Raw genomic sequence first — 23,563 nt, 5'->3', positions numbered from 1 at the left:
CCTTCATGTTCTGGGGAATCTGCTCCCTGCTCTGATTTTCCCCAGCAGAGCATAGGAGCTTGAGGTTGGTGTGTAGATGGGGCTGGACGATTTAGCAGAGAAAATGCAGGACCAGGAGGCTGGAAAGCCAAAGACAATGGCAAAAGAAAAACCAAAGTGATGAACCATGGTGTCCAGGCCGGCAGAGGGAAGTGAGGAGAACAGAGGGGTCCACAGGCCTGGGGAGGATGTGTATTGAGATCTCAGAGTATAAACTGAATTGGATTTTGCTTCAGAGATAGCAGACGTGCCAGGGTTATTAATCCCCCAGGAGTGAGAATCAGAAATATAATAGGAAATTGACGCACCTTCCATTAAAATGTGGAAACACCTTTTAATCAGGATCCTGTTTGTGACGTTATAGCCCCTAAGGACCATGAATAGTGGGGCTCTAGTCTTCATCTTTTCTCAGGAGTAGTGTAAAGGATGAATCTAATAAAACACTCCCGGGGGCCATGGTGATTAGAGGAACACTGAGTTCCTTCCTAGGGGGTTGTTCCGTCATCAGTGTGCACTGTTTTCAGCACCCTGCTAGAAAACTGTTAAGAAGATGAAGAGACCTCTGCAAGGACAATGTTCTCACGTGACCAGACCCTGAAATAGCCACCGTGGTGTTTGTTTCCTCCCCTTTGAGGGTGGCACAAACACAGTGGGAAGGCTGCACCCCTGCCATGGACGTGGCCCCTCCCACCTCTAGTGCCTCTGGCCCTGCCAGCTCTTCTGTCACAGGGATCTGTAGGGGCAGTGGACTGGATTTGCAAAGCAGGGCAGTGTTTTTCTAAACTAGTGATCTGTGAACCGGTATGAGTCTAAAATTAGCCTGTGAAAAGACGAGCTTTCATACGTGTCATTAGGTGGAATGACAAGTAATTGAGAGTGAAATTTCCCATTTTCTAAAAAATCTCTATGCCAATCAGGCAGTCTTACGTAAAAGGGGGCCGTGACTTTCTCAGCCTCTCTTTATGGCGTGCCCTCTGAAGCTAAGGGCAATGGCACCTAGGGGCGAGCACAGGGAGAGGTCATCCTGCTTAACTTGTTGCCATCAGGACAGGCTGGCCGAGGATGGAGACCAGATCTTCTGCATATTCACTAGGAACCTTCTGGAATGTACTGGGTGATTCCTGAAGTTAATCATAGCACAGTTTTAGTCATTTGGTGTTCTGCTCAAATGTTCTGGGGTTTCTCCTCACACCAAGTCTCGTCTCCTTGCCTCAGTTCCGTCCGAACATCAGAAGTCTCTTTTCAGGCACCATCTTCATTGCCCTGAGCCCTTTGCTATGATGTCGCTAGAGTGACATTTATAGTCACGTACCTGGCTGACAGGAACAGTGAGTCATGGTTTTCCAAACTCAGTGCCTTTCATTCCTTCCCTTCAAGGTGTGATAAGATTGTGTGTGTGTGCCTGAGAGTGGGGTGGGAGAGGTGGTGAGGTTATCATGAAATGAGTGCAATCCACATAGGAGTCTGAGTCATCTCACCCTGTGTGGACGGTGATGGGCAGGGGAGAGGGACGGTCTGGGGTTGACTAATACCTTGAGCAAGTTTCTGAAGTCTCTCCTCCTTGGCTCTCTGCATAGTGAGCATCTAGGCACAGGGATCAAGACTTCTAGGTCACATTTTCCAACTGAGAGGTGTAATCCAAAATTGGGTCATGAAAGCCGTTTAATAGGTTGCTGGTCAGAATTAAGAATAGAATAGAAGAGGGGGCCGGCCCCGTGGCCATGGGGTTAAGTTCGCGCGCTCCGCTTCAGTGGTCCAGGGTTTCACCGGTTCAGATCCTGGGCACAAACCTAGCCTTGCCCATCAGGTCGTGCTGAGGTGGCGTTCCACATAGCAAAGCCAGAGACACCTACATCTAGCATATACGACTATGTACTTGGGGCTTTGGGGAGAAGAAGAAGAAGAAAAAAAGATCAGCAACAGATGTTAGCTCAGGTGCCAATCTTTAAAAAAAAAAAAAAAGAATAGACTAGAATAGAAAAGAAAATAGAGTACATCTGCTTTGGTAAGGGTCAGTATTGTTTTGTAAAATTTTTGTTTCCATTTTGTGTATGTATGTGTTAGACTGGGATGTAATGATGCATTTATTGCTATGGGTAGGGGTCCTAAAAGTTTGAAATCACTGCTCTAGATGGATGGTAAGTCTTCAACGAGCTCCTTGGATAAGGATTGAGGATTGTTTATTCAGTCTTGTATTCCCTTGCTTCTAGCAGTATGTAGCATATATTGGGTACTCAATAACTATTTGAGGAAGGAGGGAAGGCAAGAAGGAAGGCAGCTCTGATTTTAGGGTCTGGAATGAGGTGGACCTGGAGATCCCAGGATCTCAGCAACCATCTCTCTTCTCCTCCCTTTTCAAAACAACTTCCTGAGTGATCTGGAAAGTGACTCGATGAAGACTCCCCTAGAGATGGATAAAGGGAACCAGCTTCAACCCAAAAGCTGAAGATCAGAAGAGTAGAGAATCATCAGGGGTCAAGGAGACTGTCTAAGATGCTCTCACTAAGGGTTTACCTAATCTCTGCTTGAGAGATCTTGATTGGGTGATCCGTGCATTTAGTTTCTTATTGCTGCTACAACAAATTGCCACAAATTTAGTAGCTTAAAACAGCAGAAACTTATTATCTTACACTTCTAGAGGTCAGAAGTTCCAAATGGGCCCTATGGGCTAAAATCAAGATGTCGGCAGGCTGCCTTCCTCCTGGAACCCCAAAGGGAGAATTGTTTTCTTGCCCTTCCCAGCACCCGAAGGCTACTACATTCCTTGGCTTGTAGCTCCTTCTCTGTTTTCAAAGCCATTGACATTGGACTGAATCCTTCTCATTCTGCCTTCTCTCTGGCTTTCTCTTCCAATTTTCTCTTCCATTTTTAAGGACCCTTGAGGTTACATTGGACCCATTGGAATAATCCAAGATAGTCTCTTTATTTTAAGATCAGCTGATTAGCAACCTTAATTCTATCGGCAACTTTCATTCCCCTTTGCCATGTACCTAACATATTCAGAACTCCGGGGGTTAGGATGTGGACATCTTGTGGGGGCCATCATTCTGCCTAGCATGCACAGTTCATCCTCAGACTGGCAATCATTGGTGGCCCCTGCCAAAGCTTTGTATTTATGTGGAGTACAATCGGCTGGGCATGTGTGCTGTGAGCATCTCAGGGATATGATAAATAGTTCCATGCATCCAGAGCTGGCTGGTTGTCCCAGGGGAAAGACTGATTGACAGCTGGTTTGGCTGGGTTCACTGTACAGCCAGGTTGCGATATGCTCTTGTGGAATGCTTTTGCAGAGCTGTTGTAGTGTTGCTGATCTGCTCGATGAAGTTGTCTGTAAATAGCAGCTGTCTTCATCTGGCTCACCTACTCCCATCTGCCAGATTGTATATGGAACTCAGGGTGAAAGGAGAGTGAGCATGGGTAGTAGTAACTGAGTGCCTTCATCAGGCTCTGTGCAGTCTTATTTGAATTTAATCTTCTGAACAGTGGTCAGAGGTGGGTGCCATTACTATCCCTATTTAGAGATGAGCCAAGTGAGGCTTGAGGGGGCTAGTAGTTCATCCAAGAGATGACTCAGCTGGTCTGAGTGGCAGGGCCTGGATTCCAGCCCCAAAATTCTCCTCTCAGGAAGTACACAGAGAGGGGAGATGAGTGCTAGAGTCCTAGCACTGGACAGGAATCTTCGTTGGGCCAACTGGTAGTCAAGTTTCCCACCTCCGTAATGAGGATGATGGTACCGGAATCTACATCCAATGCAAGGGAGTGTGTCAGTGATGGGAGAGAGTGAAAGAGCTGCTCCGTGGACAAGAAGTCTGTTTTGATGGCTGAGGATTATGACCTTAGAATATTGGATGGGCGAGCAAGTTTCTACATTATCGCTAGTGTGGGTCATGTTGAAATCTCTTCCCTGTTGAGGATATGCAGGTTTAGTCTGAACTGATGGTCACAATAAAGCAAACAAGTTACCTGACATTTTCCCTTTTGGTTTTGTCATGAATTGTTGCTTTAATTTTTTCCCCCCGGACTCTTGGAAGTACTCAGCTGGTCACCAGCCACTGAAGTAAGGGGGTCTGTGAGTTGGCCTCATAGAAGGCCATGGGAAGAAGCAGAGTTCGCTCGCAATTTCTTTATACTTGTGGTGAAATTTGTGTAAAGTGCAGTTTGCGGCTTCTTGTGCTGCATAGATTTGATTTTTAAAATAAATGGAAAACACTTAGGGCAAACAAAAGAACCTCATCTTACTCATCTTTATATCTCTGGTACTTGACAGAGTGAATGCTCTACAACTGTGTCGAATGAATAAACACATTATTCATTCCTTTATTGATAAAATATCATTTGAGTAAGAGACTGTGTGGGACAAAGGAGAACAGGGTAGAGCCTTGCTGCGAGGAGCTTCCTGTCTAAGGCAGATGTATTTGCCCAAGGCTTTTTCTAAGGACGTTAGTGGTTGCATAGAAAGTGTAAAGCTATGGAAGTGCTCATGAGTCAACTGAGCTTTGCCTGCATCACTGCTTTCCTGAGCAATTTATTTTCCTTCTCTGGTAGCCATCCAATAGGAGGTGGTTTCTTGGATAATTTCCATTGTAATTTAATTTTCAATTTGACTTCCTGCGAGATAGAATAAAAGGTGTTAACGCTGCATAGAGGCAACCTGTTTTGTACTAGAAATCGAATTAGAGTTATTCACGCATGATTTTATGAATGGCAAAATGGCTTTCATGCCGCTTAAGCCACTGCCGTGAGCCAACTGTTTCAACCGATGGTGACGACTAAAGTAATGTGGAAAAATGAAACAGGAAAAGCAGCTTTCCCGTGCTTCTTGAAGTTGCCGTATACTCTTGACATTTAAGCATGTGCAGATTTTTGGGACCATTTTTATGTTTGGGAATCCAGATGGTTGTTCCAAAAGCAGTGCTTGTCCCTGCTGATCAAGTGGGAACTAAAGAAAAAAGTTTCCTTCTGCATTAAAATCCACAGGAGGGCAGGTCTACTGTGGTTGTCATGCGCCTCCCAAGACGCAGTGTGTCTGTTCCTAATCAAGATTTTAAATGGCCTGTGGTCACTTTTCTTTGAAAATCTTGTCATGTGCCTTAGCAGATGGCAAGTTTGCATTTGGGCATGAAATCAAGCACACGGCTGGCATGATCGCTCCATTTCTTGAGAATTATTTGGGTAATAGGAATTTATAATTGAATTAGGTTGGCCCTTATAACTAATTATTTTAATTTTATGTGGGCCCATGTTTACAAGCCGAATACCAAATACCATTGTGTGTCTTTCCTGATCATGGAAGGAGGGTGGTCTTTGAATAATTATAGTCCCCTGTTGGAGAGTACTTTTTATTTGCCCCAGTGCAGAAACTCACAGATGTTCCTTAAATAAAGGAAGAAAGGTTGCAAAAGTGGCGACTGAGATAAAACCAGAGGCTTAGGGCTCTAGGGGTCTGGCCCGGGGAGAGATGTTGTCTAATTGTAGACTCCTGGGCAACCACCTATCTCCATGGGACTGTTTTGTCCTAGTTACGCTGGGGGCCGTGGCCCCGTGAGCTCCACATGTCTTCCAGCTCTCAAGAGTCTCCGATTGCCTGACTGTGCCACTTGGAAGTTTTGGTAACAGCAGTGGGACAGAGTGGCGTGTGTAAACATGTGCCCAGATGCACCGGCTCGTGATCCAGAGCACAGCTGGTGGCCCTCAGTGAACTTGACAAGCATCCTTTTCCAATGGAGATATTAACAAACTCAGACGTGACATGTGCTGTGAAAATGGAGGATGCTTTCATGTCTTCCAGTTGGCTGGGTTACATCTTTCCCGAAGGAGCACTGGACTTTCGTGCAAAGGAAATAGCTGCAACTGGGGAAAAAGAGATCCACTCCCCTCCACACACACACTTCTTCCCTGGTAACTGCATCAGTATGTGAGTTCACCAAGTGTTGGCATCGTCAACAGCTGTAAGCCCCTGTAATGCCAGAGACAGTGCCTCCAAATGTGGTTTTTGACACTGCCAAGTGGTATGATAGAGGATTTTCGAGAAATCCAGCTCGAGATTATACTAGCTCCAACAACAAAAAGAAAATAGGAAAGAAAAACAGTATTATATCGAATATATAATTAACGGGTGATAATCTAAAAATAAGAGAGGCTAACTTATAAAATATAGATTTATAGGGTGGCGTAGCGGTTAAGTTCACACGTTCTGCTTTGGTGGTCTGGGGTTCTCCGGTTCGGATCCCGGGTGCGGACATGGCACCACTTGTCAAGCCATGCTGTGGTAGGCGTCCCACGTATAAAGTAGAGGACGATGGGCATGGATGTTAGCTCAGGGCCAGCCTTCATCTGCAAAAAGAGAAGGATTGGTGGCAGATGTTAGCTCAGGGCTAATCTTCTTCTTCAAAAACATTTATATATATATTTATAAATTACATATGATTCTATTCTATTTTGAGTTCAGGGTCACGGAGCTATTCTGATGTTCTGGGTAGACTGAGGCCAGGGGAGTGCGGAGTCAGGGCATGGCTAGTCCTTCCTGTTGGGGCCCCCTTGTGGGGTGAGGACCCCCTTGAGAACCAAGGCTTGTTTACACCGGGCTGGCGGGTGTTTCATATCACCCAGACCACGTCTGGGGCGGCCCCAGCCTTCTCGTTTCTTCCGCTCCGTAAGTCTCTCGGAGGACTTGATCTGATAAAATGATTTCACCTCTGCCGCCATTTCCCACTGGTTCCTCATGTAATGCTCCTAAGTGCCCTGAAACATTGTATTTGGGTCACTGAAAACACAAATCTGTGAATTATTTATCCACAGTAATAGCTGCAGCGGGGCTTTCTTTTACTATCCTCTGGATAGTTTCGAAATGGATCTTTCACCCAGTTTTATTCAGTTTATCAAATTTTTGTCAGTGTGGATTGGCCCCTGTGAAGACAAGCACTCAAGAAACTTTACGTTATAGGGAAGAGCCAGGTTTAAAATAAGAGGTGACTCTGCTCTCCTCCCCTCCTTTATGGTGCCCGTGGAGCTATTTGCTTAATGAAACTGGACCTGCTCCTTGACGGAGAGAATCCTTGCGTGACAGGTTTCGTAATCGCCCTGCCTGCGCTGGATCCAGTCTCGGGAGAGGGGACCTGCCCAGGGTTTCCATTCCTGGACTGCCAGCAAAGCCTTTTGAGAATGAGCTTCCTGGGTTTCTCCAGCCGTTTATTTGTTTTGACCTTCACAGAGAGAAATACTGCACGTCATTCGTGGCATCGCTGAACACAGCGGATCTCTGCCATTGTGCGTGTAGGAGTTCCTGTTCATATGGACGAATTGCCGTGTCAGGTCCTGGGGTGTTACGTACGTTTATGTTGCTTCATCCTCATACTGATCTTAAGAGCTTTACAGATGTGGAAACTGAGGCTCTGTGAAGTCACGAGGTAGTAAGAGGTAGGTCTAGGGTTTGAATACATACGCCCCACCCACAGGGAGCTTGCCTCCGGGGAGCTTAGGTAAGGATATAAATGGGGAAGAAGGCAGGAGTAATGGCACTCCAGGGAAAATGCTAGCACGTGTGGAGATGTGAGTGAGAGAGGAGAGGGAAGGGGTGCTTCAGAAAGCTTTCATGGAGTAGATGGTACTGGGGAGAACCTTGAGGAAAGGCTAGGATGTGAGTGAATATGTGCTTGCTTTTTGTTTTGTTTTGTTTTTGCGAGGAAGAGTGGCCCTGAGCTAACATCTGTTGTCAATCTTCCTCTTTTTTTTCCCCTCCCCAAAGCCTGAAGACGTAGTTGTATATCCTAGTTGTAAGTCCTTCTAGTTCTTCTGTGTGGGACACCGCCACAGCATGGCCTGAGGAGTGGTATGTAGGTCGGAGCCCAGGATTCAAACTGGTGAACCTCGGGCCGCCAAAGCGAAGTGTGCAAACTTAACCACTACGCCACCGGGCCGGCCAATATGCACTTTCCTGACCAATGTCTGTCTCTGGCCTTAGACTATAAGTTTAGTAGGGCAGGGGCACTCCCTCCGCCCTCCTTCCATTCCTTCTTTCCTTTCTGCCCTGTAGCCCAAGGGCCTGGAAGAGTGGCAGAGAGCCTGGCACCCCATGGGGGAGTGCTCAGTGTGGACTGTCTGGGTGGATGGTTGGGAGGAATGTGGGCATGGAGGATAGCTTAGGCAGAGAGAAGAGCGTGGGCTTGCAGAACTGGGGCAGAGACTGGTTTATTTTTCCCAGTGTCTTGGGCAAGAAGAGGGCACTGAGTGCTAACTGATGAGGCCGGACCAGGAGGTTGACGTCACACTGTGGGAGGCCATTGGATGCCAAGGGAAATGGTCTGTAGAGAGCAGTTCTCAGAGTCCTGCCAGGTGCTCGCTGTGGGGCCTTGGATAACTTCTTGAGTGTTTCTGATCCTCCATTTCTTCCTTATTTGTGAAATGGAGATAATGAAGGTACAGCCTCATTGTTTGGAAGATTCAATAACGTCAGACCTGTCCAGTGGTTAGCGCCGTGTTGACACACAGTGAAGTAAGCGCTTGATGACGGTTAGCTATGATTTTTATGCTTAATTCACTCCCTAATGCTTTCCTGTGGCAAGGGATAGGATTGGGGCTGGGCTTCAGGTAAACGAGTCTGGCAGCAGTAGGATGGTTTGGATTGGAGGCAGAGACCCCTCAGGAGACGCCAGGATGAGTCAGGGACTGGAGAGGTCCAGGTGAGAAGTCATGGGGACTTGAATTGGGGGGTTGTGAGAAGAATGTAGTGTCAGGTGCAGGTGCGACACACTCGGGGAGGCTGAGTCGGCAGGACTTGGCGACTCCCTAAGGGTGCGGGGGAAGGTTTACCTGAATCCCTGGGGGATGATGATCCTGTTCGTGGAAAGTGGGGATCCGGGCAGGTCTGCTTTGGAAAGATGATGCATTCAGTCTGGGTCATGTTGATTCCATGGTGCCTGTGGGATTTCCAGATGCGGCAGTTCTAGCAAATTAGGACACGCCATTCTAGAACGCTGGAGGGACGTCTAGCGGGCGAGTCCACAGGGAAATCATTTGTATAGAGCTGTCTGGAGGGAGTACCGAGGGGGTGCTGAGGACAGGCCCAAGCTCCCAAGAAGGGGCTGGAGGGGCAGGCGTTGGGGACAAGGGAGCAGAGGAGCCCTTCGTCTGCCAAGTGGGGTTATAAGTGGGGGGGATAATGAGACTCGGCTGCTGCTGAGAAAGGGCAGGGGCTGTGGTTGTGCATGTGACACGGTGACAACAACTGGCCCTGTTTGTATGGGCCTGGCCTGTGACCACAGGTCTTCCCAATGCAACCCTGGCCTTTCCCATGATCGGTGTGGCTTAAAAGAGGGCAATGGGCCTGGGGCGCTGCAGCGGGAACCTCGCCAAGTGCCTTTTGCTGAAGGGTGGCTGTTTTCCGGTCCCATGAAGCTTTACGCTGGACGGCACATTTTCATTTTCAGATGCACCCACGGAGACAATGCGGGAACACCAAATTAGGTTAATGGCTGTGTCCTTCCTTAAGGAGGCCATTTCCCCTCCAGAGGATGCCTAGATTCTCTTTATAATGGTCTCGTGAAAGTGAACAGTGTGCGCTGAGCTGTGCTCATGAGCATCCTGGACAAGCCCTCATTCCATTCCTTCCCCGACCTTGAGAGGGTTTGTCTCTGCCATGAGGTTCTTTTGTTTTGTTTTGTTTAACATCTGGGACTGTCTTCTCGGGCTACAGTCGTTCCTAAAGATACTTGCACTTCCCAGAAAGTTGAAATATTATCCAGTCAATGAAGTAGAAGCAGGTGCTTAGGGAGGTCCTCATAAGTGCTTGCTGAGTGATTAAACCCAAATGGGGTTTGATGCATCTGCTTTGAAGGTTATAGGTCAGACTTTACCATTTACAATTTGTTTTTCAGAAAACGTCTGCTCTAGCAAGAGATGGACCTGAAAGAACACCAGTGCTCATTATTTATACCGACAGAAAAATTAAACAAAGGGAAAGAAAGTTTGGAGGTGGAATTAACAATGAGATTCCTAAGCCCAGCCAGAGATGTGGCGCATGGCTTGTTGTCCTGCGTTTAGGTCAAGTTGACCAGATGGTCCCTCTGATCTACAGTGAAATGAACAGATACTATCAAATGACCTATACTTTAATAAACATTAATGGTTTTCTTATCTTAAAAACGGCAATGCTAATATAATAAGCTCTCCCAGATGTTGAAAAAGCATTCCCAACAGAATATGAAAGAACAATTATATAAGTACAGAGTTTAATGGAACAGAATAGTTATTTATTATCTTTTAATGAATGTGCAATTCCTGGCAGTGTTAACTGCCACCCTTTCTTTCATTTCCCTTTAAAAACTATATGGGAATTTGAGTGACCCATGGAGAGTGAGGTCACGGATAGTCTCAACTCCTTTCCAATGTTTTGTTAGAAGGAAAACTCTGTATGCCCTCTGCAGCTCAAATATTACTTGTTAACTCATAAATTGCTGCACTTTCCCCATGGCTTTTGACATATCTTGGTGCTTTCACACACCCCTGATGGAGAATTGCTGATGCAGGGCAACGTGCAGAGGGAAGTGGCCCAGGTGACAGGGTACTGGCGCCAGGAGCACCTGGGGAAAAGGTCTCTGGGAGAACAGATCGTAATTCACAGCTGTAATTTACGGTTCACATCCATGCGGTTCACATCACAAGGCCTGGTCCTCTTATCGCCACTCACATCACCCAAAACAGGAAGGAGGGGAATTTTCACTTTTGCTTGTGAGGATGGCATTTGAGGAACCACTCCCCACCATCAGTATTACCTTTTCTACTTTTAAATAAAGAGTTTATTTAAAATAAAGCAAAAAACCCCAATTTACAAATTTCTCTCACTCCCCACCCCCCACCTCTTGCAACCATCAATCTATTCTTACTTTTTTAAAAGGGTCAGGTTCTTAATCTTTTTGAAAGGAAGCAATGAGCCCTCTTCCCAGAAAAATTCCTGCCTGTTCCTATATAGAGCACTTGGATCCACTCAGTGGGGTCACGGATCCCTGAAGACCCCAGTTTAAGAATCCTTCCCTTAAAGGCTGGGCCTCAGCATTTTCTTGTTCCTGATAAAATGACCTTCTACATCAGGGTAAAATATGCTTTAATATGTATTATGGAAGGCTACTAACTCTTCGAGGCCTCTATATTGTTGATTGCTGTGGGATCATGAATTTGTATATTTAAAACTGGGGGAAACAGTTCTGTGAATTCTATGATTCATTCTTCCCCGTATGGAATTATGGGGTCACATAGGTCAGATTTTGGTAGAAGAAGGGAAAGCACAAGTTGGTTAAATTTATAGACCTCACTGCTTCTATGGGATGATGGAGTGAAAAAATACATCCAGGTCTGCTTACTCTTTATTTTATAAATTACTTGATTTTCTAAATAGGGACTAAGCGAGCTACAAGTTATGTGTACTGACCTATCATGTCACTTTTTTATTGCAGTAAAATATGCATAACATAAAATTTACCATTTTAACTGTTTTTAAGCGAACACTTCAGTGACATTAAGGATCTCAGGTAATTTTAATTAATCCTGTTGTGAAAATTTTCTAAATCTTCAAAAAGAAATGAGAAAGTGGAAGAGAGTGTAAGAAAGTCTTTACCTGGAAAAATATACTTCTTGAGCTGAATGCGAAGGTGTCACAAATTTGGGCTTTCCTGGGCAAGAAGAAAGCAAGCATTGACGATAAGAGTGCTTTACGGAAAGTTCTCAGAGATTCTAGAAATAGGGTTGTTTTTTATATAGAGTGATTATTTCTATTTTGTCAGAGAAATAAGGAAATCTCTAAGCCAAATTAAGAGAATTTTAGAGATTGTAAGATTAATCTCTTTGAGTTGCATTTGGAAGTACAGAAAATTAGCGAAACTCTTGAAAACAAATGTCAGGTGTAGACAACTGTTTTTCATCAACTGAAGTTAACACATTATCTTCACAGTTATCTAAGTAGAGCACAATGCTCAAATCCCATGTGCGTTTGCGAATGTGAGAATCGCCATAGTAACAGCTATATTAAACTACATTTCAACAGCATTAGCAGAAGAAGCCTGTACCTTTATAAAAGGACTTTCTCAGGGAATAAAAGAAAGTTTTCCTTCTCTCGTACCACAGGATGTTCCTCCCTGATCCCAGGCATTGTTTTCGAGATCCGAAAGTCTGGATGTCACATTGGAAGCAGCCAAAATGTTAGTGTTTGTGTCAGGAAGTTAGAATACTGTTCCAATCACGGTTTGAGCCAAAGCTGTGGAGGTTATGGATGTATCTGGCGATGGGCGGAGTAAGGAAAGCTTAGGACAAATGTATTTTATAAGTGATAAATTCAGGGCATTGTCTAGACTTTAGTGTGTTCCAAGAGCTGAATTCATCTAGAATTGAGCAATCGTGCTGAGTTAGCTGCTTCACTGCTTAAAGAATCGTATTGCCAACAAAGAGTCTTTATGGCAGTGAATTGCAAGGGTCACTGAGTGACTTTTCTTTAACACCCTGTTGCTTAGCGTTGGTGCAGTTCCCTATCCAAAGAATGTTATCTTCCCCATCTAGCGTAGCCATTTACATCTCTTACTTCCTGCTAAAGATTTCCTTTCTTCAGTCTCAAAATATCTTAGGGCCTTAAGAAAATGGTAACTACAATTGCAGAGCATTAGAAGTTAATTTTAAGACTTTGTAGAAGATATGGGGAGTTTTCTAAAGATGGGAGAAGGACTGATTCTAAAATCTCTCTTATTAAAAAGAAAGGATGGGTCAGCCCCAGCAGGCTAGTGGTTATGTTTGGCACGCTCCACTTCAGCCACCCAGTTTGGTTCCCCAGGCGCGGACCTAGCACCACTCATCTATCAGTGGCCATGTTGTAGCTGTGGCTCACATACAAAAGGAAGAAGATTGGCAACAGATGCTAGCTCAGGGTGAATCTTCCTCAGCAAAAAAAAAAAAAAAAGAAGAAGAAGAAGAAGAAAGAAAGAAAAAAAGAGTAGTCTCAGTAGGTATTGATTTATGGCTTAACTTTATTTGGGAAGGCACCAAATTAGATAAATAAGCCATTTGCACACAAGCGCTAAGAAATGCCCAGAGTCCTGAGAGGTAACCACTGGGCCTCCAGGAAGAGATGAATGCGCCAACCTAATGGAGCATCTCCTAGGAGAGTCATGCCGTTTCACTAGAGTCTGAAAATGCTCCTCACTGGACTAAATCCTGTGGAAGGAGCAGGAAGAGGAAAGCACAGTTTTTTCCTAGTCCACTCAAGGAACCATTTTAGAAGACAAGGTATTCGAATCTACTTGGGGTTCGTTAGATCTTTTTAGTCTTCAGAGAGGCAAGATGCGTAGTAGCCAGGAGCATGAGCTCTCCAGCCAGGCTGCCTGGGTTCAAATCCCCGACCCTACCACTTACCAGCTGTGTGACCTCAGGTGAACTACTTAACCTCTCTGGGCCTTAGTTTCCCCATCTTTAAAATGGAGATGGTAAGACCTACCTGAGAGATATCTTGAGGGATGACATTATGTAATAAATATAAAGTGCTCCACTCACAGTATGTGATATATAAATGTTTGCTATAATTATACTTATTCTGTAACCTAATCATGTTCATCAAGAAATCCTGACGACCCACCTAAGAGCCCCTGTTACTAGGAATGTGTTTAGCTTATTGGACTTCAGGGTTCGGTGGCTTCTCCCAGAAAACCTCTGCAAAGCTTGGAGCCAAGTGGAATCAGGAGCCCTGGGAGACTGCCCATCACTCGGAGGGGTCTGGAATTTCTCCATGAAGATTTGCTCCCCCCAACCCTGCATTTGCCACATACCTGTCCTTTCCTTTCTTGAGGGATATTTTCTTACACCTCAAATTTGTGCAAAGGAGGAGCTATTGGAGCAGGCAATCTGATCGGAATCAGAGAGACGGTGTCCCTGTTCTTCCCTCCATATTTTCTTTCCAGTCCCCCTCCACAAGTGTGTAACGTGGTGGGTAATAAAAGTGTGGGTTCTAGAATTCCACTGATTCCTAGCTGTGTGGCCTGGGGCGAGTTATCTCACTTCTTAGGTCTAACTAAGGAAACGCCTTAGTTTCCTCATCAGTCCGTTGGGGCTGATAATGATATTTACCTCATAAATGTGGTTGAAAAAGATGAAGCTGACAGAGACTGGGCGACACTGGGTGAAGGGTGCATGGGACCTCTCTGTACTATTTTTGCAACTTCCTGTGAGTCTGTAATTATTTCAAAATAACGGGTTAAAAAAAATAAGCATGCAAAGAGCTTAGCATTGGTTTTGGTCCACAAATGCTGAGAAATTTATTGAGCATGTGTACAAATTTAATGAGGATGGATATACTGTACTAAATATTTCCTGTGTATTAACTCATTTCGTCCTCAGATCAGCCCTAGGAGGTAGGTACGAGAGTTATCCTCATTTTGGAGATAGGAAATCTGAGTCAAAGAAAGACCAAGCCACTTATCCAAGGTCACACTGAAGTCGGTGGCAGAGCTGGTGGTCTCCCGCGGAGCGCACCTGTTGACCTCTGTGCTGTGTTCCTCTTCCGGCAGAACACAGAAAGGTGAGCTCCTCTGATGCTGGGAGAGCCCTCTCTTTCAGAGGCTGTGGGTGCTTCTTTAGTTTGCACTTCCTGCTGGGAAGACAGCCTTTTCACGTGTCCTGGAATCTGAATGTGCATTAATAGCTATGTTATTTAGTACGTTTTCGGGAACCTGGCTGAAAAAAGGTGAGCATGTTTATAACATTTACGTATCACACAAATTTGGTGGATTTGTTAATATCTTGCAAGAGGGGAGTAGGGTTCCAAGTGGCCTTGAAATCTATGTATTAGAAACGATCCATCAGAACAGCAGAGGCTTGACCAAGACTGGTTCAAACACAGCTCCTATGCAGGGAAAGACGGGCATGGTCATAGGCAAATATGCTCCAAAAGATCTGGGCGTCTTTCTGGATGCCCAAGGAAGTGCTGTGGCGTTTCTTTGAAGCGTATGTACTCCAGTGTATTAATAGCAGCATGACGTGGCTGGATCAGCGACTTGTCTTCCCTCGGGCCATTTATCAGAACCATATCAGAATACTGTGTTCAGGTGTGGCGTTCCATTTCAAAGGTAAAAGGAAGTTGTCTGGAGAAGAGCAGTAAAACAGACTGCGGCTGTGTTCCAGCCTCACAACTGGGGACTCCGAGACCCGTGGGTGCCCCACGCCCCTGCTCGTACCCTGGGTGTCTGAGGATTTCTTCTTTTTCACTTAGTGGCTCGAGCTTTCCTTTAAAGAGCATCTTACTGTTGGCAACGCTGCCTCCTGAGTTACAGTCATCTGAAGCTTGTGCTCAGCGAGAGCCTCCGCGTTTCTCACGGCTGTTTATCAGGCTGCTCTGTCTGGGAAGAATGTGGGTTGTCTAAGGGAGTCATCTCTAGTCGCCCCTGCGTGTCCTCGGCGGCCCGTGGTCATCGTCAGGTCTGATGGCTGTTGTTATGATTGTCCCTGCTTTATAAATGAGGACGTGGGTTCTCCGGGGCTCAGCAACCCTTTCCCTGCTTCTGCATGCTGGCTTCCCAGGGCCTCAGCGCTGAAGCACTTTGTTCCCAGCTCTGGAGAGTGATGGCCCTTGGTCATCCCCCCCGTGCGGCCTTCCTGTTTCACCCTGTGTCAGAGACGTGCGCTTGGATGTGGCTGGACGTGATTCACCCCCTCGGTGGCAGCCTTGCGCCCAGACCTCGATCATTTCCTCCTGCTGGGTCTCCCGCTCCCGCCAGCCCATCTCCAGCCTGTTCTCGACACAGCGACAAGAATGATCTTTTAACACAGAAGTCGGATGAGGTTGCTCCTCTGCTCAGAGTCGTCAGAGCCCTCATGATGGCCGGGACATCTCTGTGTGAGCTTCCCTGGGTGACCTGCCCCGGTCACCTCAGCCCCACCCCTCTCCTCATGCCCATGTGCTCCAGCCACCCCACACCCAGCCGCTTTCCCACATGGTCTGGGCACTGGCTGTTCCCTTTGCTGGGAACTCTTTCCCCTAGATGTACACATGGCTTCTTCCTTCTTTTCCTTCAAGTGTTTACTCAAATGTCACCTTCTGTTGTTCCCCCCTCCCCATGGCCGCCTTATCTAAAGTGGAAATCCCCCTACCCTTCCGGTCCCCCTTTCCTACTTCATTTTTAACCCTTCCTTCTGATCACTATCTAATATAATATGTTTTACTTTTTAATCTTGCTTATTACTTTTTTCTTTCCAGTAAAACGTATCCTTCTCAAGGACAAAATTTTTAAGTCTTTTATTTTCTACTGAATCTTCAGAATCAAGACTTGAGCCTAGGAATGGTAGGTGCTCAATAAACATTTGTCGAATGAATGATTGATTGGTAATACTGTTCATCATCAGTATAAGTCCCCTGAAGGCAGCTTCATGAAGGATTAATGAGACTCACACATTTTTATATCTCTTGCAGAACCTGGCACAATGCCTAGCACGTAGCATGTCCTCAATAAATATTTGGTATCCTCAACCTGCAAAAAGGACTCCTGTTTGAGAAGTTGAGCTGTTTGCAGAGAGGGCAGTGGGCCGTGGGACTTACTGGGTCTTTTCTGGTTCAAGGGTCTTTGACCGTTTCAGTGCTAACCCAGAGTAAACCTAACACTTCCCCATATTTCTCTTTCTGCTCCTTTTTTGGGTCGACAAGTAAGTCACTAGTGGAAGCTGAAAAGAGGGAAGGCCTAGCATGCCTTCTAGGAGGTGATAGATCATGGCAGAGACGGGAAATAGACGGAGCATTTTGTCTGGAAGGATTGCTCGTGGCTCGGATCTTTCTGGGCTTTCCAAATCCTGCATTCTGTTCCAGCAGGTTTTTTCTGATATTTGAGAAGAGAGCTCTTCAACTGGAAGTTGTTTCCAGGCGGACACCAAACACTTGTTCTTATTTCCCAATTTCTGTTAATTTGGTTATTTGTTCTCTGAGGCTGTGGCCTGCTCCTCGCTCACTGCTTCTGCAAGTGTTAGATTGGCAGATGTGTCGTGTGGGAGGAAGGAAGGAAAATTTCCTATGTTAATGTCTCTCTGACAAGCACATGTGCAAATCCAGACACAGCCTCTTGTATAAAAAAGTAAAGGATAAAAGAAGGAAAAAGAAAAAAGTTTCCATTTTCTAGTGTGTGTACGTGTGCCATGTCCATATAGAGAAGATCTCATGTTTCATGGAAACCTATGTTCAAAACATGTATGGGCTTCATTTCCTTCTTCCTCATATGTTGGATTTAATTACGAAAAGATCTCAGTATCTCAACTGCCTTAATGTATTCATTAATGGAGAACATTGGGAGAAGTAAAATTGTTAAGTGAAAAATAAGATGGAATAGCTCTACTATGACCATGGGTACAGAACTAATAATGGTCAATAATAGATAACGAATTCTTACACAATGCCAGGACCTGTGCCTGAAGCTTTCTCTGCGTTTCTCATTCATTCCTCATGACAAGCCAGGGGGAGATGCTCTTACGGATGCAGAAACCGGGCTTAGAGAGGCCTCTGCTCAAGGTCATACAGCCACGTGTTTCAACTGGCTGTCTGATTTCAGAGGCTGTGTTCTTACTACTGTACTAACCGGCCTCCCCAGGAAGTAGAGGAAAGACTGTTAGTGATGTGAAAAAGTATTCTGCAGTTAACACCTCTCCTCCCCGGCCTGCTGGACCACTCTGCACACCTAAAGGCACATTGTACCATTGACTTTGCAACAAATGAAAATAACCTGTGCCTACAGTGAAATGTGTGTATCTTACAGCAATGAAATAGCCTAGCCCAGTTCCTGGCACATAGGTGGTACCTGGTGTGTACTTACGGAAAGAATTTCTGTATGTAAAAGGTTTGTGATGATGACGCCCAGAATGTCCAGGTTAAACTAGAAAGGAAGCGTGGAGAATTCCATTCTGCTTAGCACAAATCAGCCCCAATGATGCAGCAGTGCACCTGTTTAAAGAATATGTCACATCCAACTTTTTAATAATAAATTCCACCAGCTGTTGGCAGTCACTAGTCCTGGTGAGCATCCAGTTGTCTAGGTCATAGAAAATAGCTCAAGGATGTTGGGTGTCACTGTTGGTCACCTGAGCCCTTCCAGTGAGACCTAGCAGGACCACACTGGTGCGGGTGCAAGGAAGTTGAAGATGGAACTCATAAGTCATGTGACCCAGATGACTTAGGGCAATGTATTAGTTGAATTTGCTACTGTAATGCACAATTGCAATGGTTCCGTGGCTTTCAACGACAAATGCTTATTTCTTGCTCCTGTAACACAGGGCTGCAGGTGCCTGCGTGGGTCTTCTCATTCCAGCAGCAGCATTGTCTGGACATACCATTCTTAGGGCAGAGGGCAGAAGGAAGACGCCACACTGACCACAACGTTGAATTTAAAGCTTCTTCTTTGATATGGCAGGTGTCACATTTGTTCACATTCTCTTGGCCAAGGGAAGTCCCATGGCCGGTCTGGACAGTGGGGCTGGAGGTATATGCTATTACCAGCATGCATTTCAGGTCACATGACAAAGGGTGTGGATGTGCATTCTTATTGGGGATGGGGACAGCGGGAGCTGTGTCTATCCCTGGAGAATCCGGCAGTCTGCGCCTTGTCTTTGCCCGTGTAAGGGCGTGATCTGCACTGGCGTCCCCACTGTGGTTTGGGTATTTGATCTTGGCTTGTCAATGTGCTCTGTGCAACTCAGTTTGTAGTTCTTTGCTTTCACTTCCAGATCTGGTCTCTCCTTGAGAACCACTTTAGGAACTGTAAGGAACAGCAAAGTGATGATCTTCAGGTCTCTTGTGTACAAAGCTCTGAGAACTGTCTTGATTTGAGAAGTGTGACCAGGACTTTCCAGATACTTGCAGCCCATGTTTTTGGATAAGTGTGCTCTCACACCATCCTGAGGCATCACGTGGCCCTGGACCAAGAGAGACCCAGAGCTTGGGTAAGGGGAGGTGGGCGTGGCTTGACAAGAGGGAAGCAGGTGGCTGCAGAGCAGCGCCTGGAGCTGTGACTCACGATCTCTGTGTCTCAGTCAGGGTACTGGAGTTACTCGGGTCAACCGGTAGCCAAAGGATGAAACAGGGAAAGTGGGAAGTGAACTCAGCCAGGACATCACAGCTCCGGTGTGTAGATTTTGGCTGCAACCTTCTTTGGGAATAAAGTCATCAGGCACATTCCCATTTAACCTCAGATAAATTTTTCAGAGATATCTGGAGCCAACTTCTTATTTAGAAGAATGTAAATAGCATTATTTATTCATTTATTCAACAGGCACAGCACTCATAATGTTCAAAATTCAAAAGGGATAAAAGAATTGTCAATGGAAAGCTCCCTTCTCTCCCGGTCTCCCAACTTCCTTCAGTTCCACTCACGGGGCCATTACTAGTTTCTCGTGAATCTGTCCTTCCAGAAGCCCTTCATGCATATGCATAAGAAGTGCTCTTTGTTGCTTGAGAAACTTCCTACAGAACAAAAATCACATTAGAAATTAATTGTGCTACACACTTTATTTTGGATCTTCCAACAGGCGTTACATTTGAATCTGTTTCTTACGACGAAGATTTTATTGCTCAATATGCTATAGGAAAAGTATTTTGTGTCAATATGAATAAGTCTTTGCTCTCAAGTTGAATAATATAAGAAAACAAAGTTTATAAAAAGAGGTGGTACAGGCCCAGTGCTGAGTATAGAAAGTTTAGCATTAGCGTTACGGTTAACTCATGATATAAATCTTGTATCCTCTTGGTTCCTCCGCTTTATTAACTGTAAAACTGATGTAGTGATGTTCCTTTTCCAGCCTCGGAATAGTAGAGGCAGCGCTCTGCTGAAGACACCCCTAATATTCATAGAGTTATTTGAAAACATCCTCATGCTGCCTTCACATCTGAGGCAGGAACTATGGCTGTTGTGACGGAATCCATTTGGGAGACGATAAGTGGGTTAGTAATGGCGTACCGGAGCCCTCTGTCCCCTGGCTTTCAAACCCCTCATAGGTTTCTAAGTCCCTTTCTCCTCGCGTGCCTGTTTGTCAGTGGCAAAGTAAATATTATTTCCATTAACTAAAGAGAAGAAAAATGTTTGCACTACGTCATTTCCTGGCGTTTCGCCCAGGGCCCTTTTATCTTGATGTCGAGAGCGTTCCCTGGAGCCCAGGGAACAATGTGCCTTTGTCGCCCTGCAGAAGAAGCTCAAGTCACCCAGGCCCGGAGCCCTCCCGCCAGATGCCTCCCGAGGGGCCATTCGTTCCTCTCTTTCTGGCTTTTGCTCGGCAGGGCACTCGTAGGGGCATCCTCTGCGGCTGCCGTGCTCCTGGTGTTTTCTTTTAAAACAACAATACCAAGACTCTTGCAAGGAAGATTTATCCAGAACTTGGTGAAAGAGTATCAATGGGCAAACGTGAGGTAGTCCTTTCCTCTGTTACTAGTTTGAAGGCAACTCAGGTAACTTTCCACAGGTCGCTCAGGTTAGGGTCCCGCTGCCAGAGTGACGGGAATGCTGTCCCTATGGTCATCTCTTGCTAACCCCACTCCCTCTGCTCTGCTCCCGTCCCTCGTGCCTCAGCCTCGGCATTCACTTGAGGGAGAGGAACATAGAATTTAAAGAAACCAGATTGCGGACTTTTAATATGACCAGGGACCCACGAGAACTGTTCTTCACCGGCCCACAGTGGCTGCTATCAGCAATGGAGAAACCCGTCAATACGGAGAGGATTAACACAGGTCCAGCTTTAATATGAACGACTGAAAGACTTTTCCATCCCAGCACGCTAAGACGAATTAGCTACACATGCATGTTTATGGCTTCCACTGATCTGATAACACTATGACCGATTGCCAGCATATCCCAGTTCTGCCTCTTACTAGCTGTGTGACTTTGGGCAGTGCCCTGACCTCTCTGGGCCCCAGTTATCCTCCTCTGTAAAGTGGAGATGCCTGCCTTTTAGGGTTGTGTATGAGATTAAGTATCTTAATGTAGGTAAAGCTTTTAAAACAGTGCCTGGTATATTGTGAGCGTGCAATAAATGAATATTATTATCTTTCAGAGTCAGCAAACATTTCTAAATGCCTTCTGTGTGCTAGGGCTTTGTCTTCATATAGTATTTCATTTATTCTTCACAAGGATCTCATGAGCTTTATATATATATATCTTCTTCTCCCCAAAGCCCCCAATACATAGTTGTATGTTCTGGTTGTAGGTCCCTCTAGCTCTGCTGTGTGGGACGCCACCCCAGCATGGCCTGAGGAGCAGTGCTAGGTCTGCGCCCAGGATCTGAGCCGGTGAAACCCTGGGTCACTGAAGGGGAGCGTGCAAATGGAACCACTCGGCCACGGGGCCGGCCCCTGAGCTTTATATTTTATAAGTGAGGAAATTGAGGACCAGGAGGTCATGGAACTTACCCAAAGGCAAACAGTTAATAAGTGGCAGAGTGAAGGTTTTAATTTGTCTATCTGACTCCATCTTCCATTATATTCCAAAATATTGTTACAGACAGATTACACATCCACAATGGGACCCACCATTACTGAGTGTGACCTCGCTGACAGTGGAATCTTGGGTACAAGTTTCCATTTCTGCCTTTTGTCATGGGATGGAGTATTTGCTTGTGGGGGTACCGGGAAACTGTTGAGTTAAGTGATGAGAATGGAAGAAGCTCTGAGGTAACCCTCCAGTGAGAAGATGTATTTTTTCCCCGTCTAAATCCAGGAAGGTCAGTGAAAATTCTCCCACCTCAGTTGCAGAAGGCATTTTGTGGGCGGTCTTTGGTAAAAAGGCCTTCACAGGCCATCATTTCCCCGTTGAGAGGCTGGGACTAAAGCAGTGGAGGAAGAGCTGGTGGTCAGAGAAGGGTCTGGCAGGAGGCTGAGTGGAAGGACCGAGGCAAGGTTCTAAAGTGAACACGTGGCCAGAAGCTGGGTCCAACACAGAGGGAACAAGGACCCCAGTGGGAGGAGTCCCTGTGGAGGCCAGAGTTGAGGGCAGCGATTCTGAGCAAGTCAACAGAGGCGGGCTTTGCGGTGGGGACCAGGGGGCAGTCCCAGTGACTCCTAGCAAACGGTATTAGCATTGCTGATACACACACACACACACACACAGAGTTTATATACATTGTTTATATATGTAAAACCATTGAAAATAATAACTCCAAATTCCTGGAGATAAATTACTATCACCCAGAGCGATGGAGGGACTCTAAGAGTTAATTTTGCCTCTGTCTTGTGCCAGTTTCTTGCAGCGTTTTTGATTAGACAGGGGCCATCAGAGTTTATCAAAAATAAACAAAACCAAGCTGGGCCAGAAATAGATGAAACCTTGGTCCATTTGTCTTGCCCCTGTCTTCTTCCTGTTGCAGCTCCATTTCACGCAGTTGTCTGGCCAAAACAGTTTCTATTTTTAAAGCAACAGAGCATGCCTTTGGGCTCAGGTTAGAGAGGGCAGCGCTGGTGTCGGGGTGCAGCGCCCCGCTTTGGCCAGACGCCTCCTCCTGGGGAGTCTCAAGCCCCCTGCGCCATCTTGGGATGGTGAGCGGACCACAGAGGTACAGGGCACCATGCATGGGGATGGAGAGATGTTCTTTTAAGCCTAATGTCCTGTGGAAATTATTTGGGAAGTCTATTAAAATAAAAGTCTGATCTGAAGATGAAACATCTCCCTTCTACTCTTTTTTACCAGGCCCTTAATGTTATTGTTTTTTAAAAACTATATTTAGATGCAGAAAAAAAATTAGTGAGGCAAGATGGTTTTAGTTTGGAAAAAGCTTGAGAGAGAGAGAAGCAGTGGTGGGGGATGGTTAGGGTGTAAACTTCAATGCTGCCAAATGCCTGGAGTTTAATAGTTATGAAACCAAGACATCAAACTTAATATCCTTCTTCCAGCAGTGGCTCCAGCACAGAGCCATCTCTGGGGCAGGCATCTTTTCACCAGCTCAGGCACCGCCCACAGCATTGACCCCGAAGCGTGAGTCAGTTGGGGTGGGAGTGAATTAGGGAGATTGTAGGGTTATTTCGATCTGGTCATACCTCTTGGTTTATAACCTTCTTCCAACATGAATTTCAAGTGGCCATACTTCCCTTTACTTCCTGGAACCCAGCCTGTGTTTAATGATATTTATTATGTTCGGGACGCATGGCGTCTGCCTCGGCCCTTCCTGGATCTAGGTCATCGAGATACCACGTCTGGAAAAAACTCACCTTTTATGCCCTAATGTGCACACTGTGTTCACACTCAGCTTTACAGTTGCCATTTGTCCCCCTTGAGCCTTCTCCACATCTGTCCTTCCTAAAAACCCAGCTCCAGCCCTACCTCATCCCAAATGTTTTTCTTGACCCTTCAGTGGGTATATCTCTTCCTTTTCTCACTCCGTGACATATTGTCTGTATTACGTAATTAGCGACTTGCTGTATCAGAATTATATACTGATCTCTTTGTGTCTCTGTGTATATGTATATAGACACACACATAGATAGATATTTTCATAAATATGTGTTGTCTGAATATAATCCTGTTCTATCTGCTGAAGGTTTTAT

At 45.7% G+C, this 23,563-nt stretch overlaps 1 protein-coding gene across 5 annotated transcripts in view; it reads left to right on the top strand.

The window, feature by feature from the left end:
* ZDHHC14 (zinc finger DHHC-type palmitoyltransferase 14) overlaps positions 1–23,563 on the top strand; it is a 283,988-nt gene that overhangs the window by 48,354 nt on the left and 212,071 nt on the right. Inside the window, exons 1-2 of one of the 5 annotated variants that reach the window (XM_046670053.1) lie at positions 15,527–15,901; positions 16,262–16,346. The exons of the other annotated variants lie outside the window; for them this stretch is intronic. The gene's annotated coding sequence lies outside the window, so the exon portion shown is untranslated. Of the gene's footprint in view, positions 1–15,526; positions 15,902–16,261; positions 16,347–23,563 lie in introns of those variants that run through there. 5 annotated transcript variants of the gene reach the window in all.

Source organism: Equus quagga, chromosome 8 (genome assembly GCF_021613505.1).
Source record: "Equus quagga isolate Etosha38 chromosome 8, UCLA_HA_Equagga_1.0, whole genome shotgun sequence".
Classification (NCBI taxonomy): Eukaryota; Metazoa; Chordata; class Mammalia; order Perissodactyla; family Equidae; genus Equus; species Equus quagga.
This window is presented reverse-complemented; position numbering and strand designations above follow the sequence as displayed.